Source organism: Chrysochloris asiatica, unplaced genomic scaffold (assembly GCF_000296735.1).
Source record: "Chrysochloris asiatica unplaced genomic scaffold, ChrAsi1.0 scaffold00156, whole genome shotgun sequence".
Classification (NCBI taxonomy): domain Eukaryota; kingdom Metazoa; phylum Chordata; class Mammalia; order Afrosoricida; family Chrysochloridae; genus Chrysochloris; species Chrysochloris asiatica.
Genome location: NW_006408674.1, coordinates 1,302,774 through 1,309,323, shown reverse-complemented (window position 1 = coordinate 1,309,323; position 6,550 = coordinate 1,302,774).

Genomic DNA, 6,550 nt, shown 5'->3' with positions numbered 1-6,550 from the left:
AGGGGAAAGTGGAGCCCAGGGTAGGGAATAAACACAGGATAGTTTGGGTGCTAGGGAGGGGGCCAATGCACAAGAAGTGGGAGGGGAATGGAAGAACAAAGCAGATGGGAAAACAATTAGGTAGGTTTGCATGGTCTAAGTCGGACAGAGGTAAATAATAATGTATGCACAACCTTAAAAAAACAGGGCTCTGGGATACAGGGATTGAGACATGGTTGGAATGGGGGAAAGGGAGGAAATAATGGTATGATGCTTGGCTGTCTTTTGAATCTTGGTTTCCCTTGCATACCATTATAAAATAGACACTTGAAGGGGAGAGAAAGGAATAGCCAGAAATACAACCATAGAAAGCTTGTAAGTCCATCTTCAGGCTATAATTGATTGGAATACCTAAAATGGAGCTACAATGTGCCCAGTGAAGGAGGCTTCCTACAGAGCCTCTACATTACGTAAGACTACAGATGGAATCCTGAACCGCATCCAGAATCTTCTGAGATGAGAAATTTCCACTTGAAAGGACAAACAGACCAGCCTGGAGCAGCTAGAAGAACAGAAGATACTTCTTGAAAGAAGACCTACAGGAAAACAATATAGGAAGACTGACTGATTACTACAAGAACAAGTAAGTTGTTCACCCAAGAAATATCAAGGCAGGTGGTCAGGTCCCCTCAGGGCAAACCCCCTTCCAAGACTATGACTCAATGGGAATGCACGCTCTGATTGGTGACCACGTTCATCACCAATAAAGGGAAGTGAGGGAAAAAGGGCAATGAAGCTGTGAGCTAAGTCCTACATCATTTAATAGATTCCTGTGAACCCAGGTGGAGACTCTTGGGCCCAGAGTCAGTGACATAGCCACAAAGGACTAGAGTGGACAGTGATGTGTCCAGCTGATAAGAAGAGAGGTCGTATGCATAAGAACACCCACAATTGCAGATAATACCCACTTGACCTGACTTCAATGACTGGATGATCAGAGCTCAACTATAAGAAGAAGAGGAAGAAAAGAGTAATCTGATGCAATTTGATGAACTTGACCTACACCTTTTGCAGTAGCTCAAAAAAGGAAACAAATCTTTATAGCAAGGATCATTTCCACCCCCTCTATACACAGAGTAGACAGGGATGGGCAACTTGGACATTGGCTACCCAAAATGGGGGTTACAAAAGCAAGAAGTGACTGGTTTACAAGCTTTCAAGAGGGAGCCTAGATCCAGAGGGATGGAGGAAGGTAGAATCTCCACTGAGTAGTATCCAATCTGTCTGGGCGGGGTTGATGAAAGGAGATAGGGATAGGTCTCTTGTGGTACAATAGAGAATAATTGTTATCAGGACTGACTGTGAGGGTTGGAAATGTAAAGGTAAATGTTTTGTAGCAAAATGAGGGGAGTGATTGACTTTGCAGTCCAGAAGCAGAAGTCCCTGGGACCATCAAGGGAGAAAAGCGGAGTGAAGGACCCTACCCAGAGAAACAGTGACACCAGAGATGGAGGCAGAGAAGATGACGTGGGGAGATAGTGCAGCTAGGGACTCTAGACCCAGAGAGGGAGAGGGGCTGTGTGCTGAAGACTGGGGGGCAAACTTGCAGGGTACACCCTTTGGTTGGTTAATGATGCATGGAGGGGATTGTAACCATGGCAATGAAACGATATACCATAGGATGAATGTAAAGCTAATGTTCTCCCATGTAAACTATCACATAATTCACAATAAAACATTTTTTTAAATTATATTAATACTACCAACAAAATTGTTTTGTAGAATCTTTCTACACTGAATTACATTATTGGTTAGTAGCTGAGAGGAAGCCTTTTTTTAGTTTGCTCCTTTTTTTCCTTTAATTACTACTTCCTTCTCAAACAAGGTATTGATATAGGTTCACAATACTAATTACCACAATATTATTGCTAAAATACCAGAAAATTTTATCATTTCAGTGACTATAAAAATACAAACAGCAAGAAAAACAACAGCATGTGCTTGTAGCAGGTGCAAATAGAACCACATGATTCCAATCATCTTTGTAACTGAGTAATAATGACAGCTCTGTCAGGAGTCCATTGCAAGTTTCCAAAGTAAATTAGCTTAGAATTTTAGCCTTTTAGATACATACTGATATTGTTGTTGTTAAGTGCCATCGAGTCGGTTCTGACCCATAGCGACACTGCACAGGGTTTCCAAGGCTGTAAATCTTTTAGATACCTTGTTAAATCTCAACATCCCAGTGAGATGAACTATATAGTGGATTGAATTGTGTCTTCCAAAATGATGTGTGGAGTCCTAAGCCTTTGTTATTGGTGTTAAGTGCCATTGAGTCGGTTCTGTATAGGGTTTCCCAGGAGCAACTGGTGAGTTTGAACCACCAACCTTGCTTGTCCTACAGTTCTGCACCAGTGAATGTGACCTTGTTTAAAAACAGGGTCTTTAAGGATGTTATCAATTAATATGATGTCATAGTAGACTTGGGTAGATTCTAATCTAATCTGAGTAATATGTTAATAAAAGAAGAGAAGAGATACAGAGACAAAAGACACAGAGAAAACAGCCATGTGGCCAGGGTGTTTTATTGCAGCTGCAAGCCAAGAAGCTGCTGAGGCTAGCTGGGAGAGACAAGGGAAGATCTACATCTAGAGCCTTCAGAAAGAGCATGGCCCTGCCAGCAACCTGACTTCAAATTCCTAGCCTCCAGAACTGTGAGATAGTAGCTTTCTATCCTTATTGTTGTTGTTATGTGCCATGGAGTCAGTTCCGACTCATAGTGACCCTGTACAGAGTTTCTGAGGCTGAAAATTTTTAAAGGAGCAGAATGCCTCATCTTTCTCCCGCGGAACAGCTGGTAGTTTCGAACTGCTGACCTTGCAGCTCGCAGCCCGATTCGTAACCACTATGCTATCAGAGAGATCCTTATTAGCCACCTGATTTGTAGTACTTTGTTGTGGTAGCCATAGGAGTCAATAGAGTGATGATTTGCTTTTCACTAATTCAGATAGATTTGAATTTGTCAGTGAGCTAGCTGCTCAAAGTCACACACAGAAAGTTGAAGGGAATTTGAACGCACATCTTCTGACTCCAAGTGAAGGTTCTTGCTATGACAGTTCACTCAGGTCCTGACAGCTTGAGTTTCTGTTCTCACACCTAGATGAGGGAACATTTTGGCCCAATTTGTTGTTGGTGTTGTTGTTAGGTGCTATCCAGTCTGTTCCGGTTCCGACTCATAGCAACTGTATGCACAACAGAATGAAACACTGCCCGGTCCTGCACATCCTCACAATTGTTGTTAGCCTTGAACCCAGTACTGCTGCCACTGTGCCAATCCATCTCGTTGAAGGTCTTCTTCTTTTTCACTGACCCTCCACTTTACCAAACGTTATGTCCTTCTCTGGGAACTGGTTTCTCCTGATAACGTGACCGAAGTACAAGAGACAAAGTCTCACCATCCTGGCCTCTAAGGAGCATTCTGGCTGTACTTCTTAGAACACAGATTTGTTTGCTTTTCTGGCAGTCCATGGTACTTCCAATATTCTTCTCCAATACCATAACTAAAATGCATCAATTCATCAATTCCTTATTAATTGCCCAACTTCCATATGCATAGGGTCAGACACATCTTAGTCCTCAAACTGGTATCTTTGCTCTTGAACACTTTTTAAAAAGGTCTTATGCAACAGATTTGTCTACTGTAGTATGACGTTTGATTTAGTGACTACCGTTTCCATAAATGTTGATTGTAGATCCAAGCAAAATGCAGCCCTGTTGATTGTAGATCCAAGCAAAATGCAGCCCTGTTGATTGTAGATCCAAGCAAAATCCAACAACTTCAATCTTTTCTCCATTAGTTATTGTTGTTGTTATGTGCCATGGAGTCGATTCCAACCCTTAGCAACCCTGTACAGGGTTTCCAAGGCTGTAAATCTTTACGGGAGCAGAAAGCCTCATCTTTCTCCCATGGAACACCTGATAGTTTCAAACTACTGGCCTTAAGATTCGCAGCCCAATTCGTAACCACTATGCTACCAGAGCTCCTTTTTCTCCATTTATCATAATTTTATTTATTGGTCCAGTTGTGAGGACTTTTGTTTTCTTTACTCTGAGATGCAATCCATACTGAAGTCTGTGATCTTTGCTCTTCATCAATATTTTAAATCCTCTTTCAGAAAGCAAGATTGTATCCTATACATATCAAAGATTGTTAATGAGTCTTCCTCCAATCCTGATGCCATGTTCTTCATATAATCCAATTTCTCAGAATATTTGCTTAGCATACAGATAGAATAATTATGGTGAAAGAATGCAGCCCTCTGGTGCACACCATTCCTGATTTTAAACCATTCAGTATCCCCTTGTTCTGGTCTAACAACTGCCTCTTTGTGTACAGATTCCTCTTGAGCACAATTAAGTGACCCAACTTGTTGTTGTTGTTGTTAAGTGCCTTTGAGTCGGTTCCGACCCATAGCGACCCTGTACAGGGTTTCCGAGGGTGTAAATCCTTATGGGAGTAGAAAGCCTCATCTTTCTCCCGCGGAGCGACTGGTAGTTTCGAACCGCTGACCTTATGGTTCGCAGCCCGATTCGTAACCACTACGCTACCAGAGTGACCCAACTAGTCAACGTAAAAGGCTTAACATGTCTTGTAAGATGTCTGTAGTACTACACTGAGGAGCAAAGGCCTCGAAAACAGACTGCCCAGGTTCAAATCCAACCTCTGCCACTTTCTAGCTGGGTGAACTTGAACAAGTCATTCAACCCTTCCTTGCTCAGTTCTCCCCTCTGTACAATGAAGTTGATTGGGGGTGGGGCAAACATACTTCCAGAGTTGTGTGATGATTAAATCACTTAACTGATCTAAAGAATTTAGCACATTGTCCCTTCGCTGAAGTTTTCTCAGCCTCTTCCTAATAGTAATAATGTACTAGAGGTAGTGATAATAAGTTTCCTCATAAAAATAATAACATAAGGAGAGCCTGGCTTAAGGACCTCAGTCTTGGAAACTCTGTCCTTCATAAAGAGGGCAAATGAGAAACGAAAGCAGACAGTCATAGTGCAAGATTCCTCTTGGGAAAACAAGACAATTGAAGAAGCTCAGACTTCTACTTTCTTTCTTTTCATTATTTCTAAAGAAAAAAGTCATCAGCATGAGCCCAAGGAGAAGATCCCCTTCCGGGGAAATGAGGCACTGAGAGGGAGGACTGAGGTTGGCATGGTCTGTCCCTCCCCTTGTAATGTTTCCCACTCGAGAAACGCAGGACCGAGACAGTGTGCCAAGGACAGGGCGACTCCAATTCTCCTGAGCAATGGGGTATCTCTCCGCAGATTCTCCTTGTCGCGCGCGCGCGTGTGCGTGTGCAAGGAGAGGCGCACACAAGTTCAGCCCTGGAAAATGGTGTCCTTCCTCCCTAGGGCTGCATAGCAGCCCATCCCCGCAGCACACAGGCCAGATCGGCGCCGCCCGGGTCCAAGAGAGGCCGCTTGCCCTCTGCGGCAGAACGCGGTGCGCGCTCTCCTTCCTCGTCTCGCCCGGTGGCCCGCGCGCCCTCTCGGTGCAGCGGGCTCTGTGACGTTCTCGGATAAATGCCGTGTAACTGTGTAGGCGAATGGGAGCTAAAAATAAGAACGGAAAATCTATCATTAAGGTATCATTGCGCCAGCGCAGCTATTTGAAGGCTCCCATGGTCCCCGGCGCCTGCGTTTGAAGCCCGCCTTCAGGCTTTGGGGGATATTTGCAGAAAACTCCCAGCAGCGGCTCGCCAGTCAGACCTCAGGGCGCAAGGGGTGGCGCCGGTAATTATGGCAACGCTCAAAATAAAATAAAATAAGTCTTTACCTCTCCCTTCCTACCCCACTCCCCGCATTGTCCTCAGGCCTCCAGGGAAGCTCCCGGGATTGGGATTCGATGCTGCAACGAATGTGACCTGGTCGGATACGCAAAGATTAAAACTAGAAGAGCTTTCAGCCCTTCCCTTAACCCCTGTTCTACCTCGAACTAGGAAAATAAAGCACGGGGGAAGGTGGGGAGCCTTTGGAGAAGAAAAGGACAGATGGGACTTCACCCCGGGTCTACAGTGCGCCGTGGCGGGGTGTAAAGATGCAAACTCCTGATTGGTGAGCCTTTGGGGTTCCGTTGTTGTTGTTGTTAGGTGCCATGGAGTCGGTACCGACCCATAGCGACCTTATGCCCAGCAGAACAAAACACTGCCGGATCCTGGGCCACCCTCACTACTGTTGCTACGCTTGAGTCCATCGATGCGGCCACTTGGCCAATCCATCTCGCTGGGGGTCTTCCTCTTTTTCCTGACCCTCCACTTTACCAAACATGACATCCTTCTCCAGCGACTGGTCCCTCCTGACAATATGGGGTTCTATTAGGTTAAATGAAAATTGATCTGATTTGCTTTATAAACATCCAAAGAGGGTAAGAGAAGACCCGGACTTGGGGAGCAGGATGTGTGTGTGTGTGTGTGTGTGTGTGTGTGTGTGTGTGTGTGTGTGTCCAAGGAGGGGGAGGGGCGCGAAGGTGCAGCCTGAGAGCGGCTCTGCGCCTCCGTGGGACTGC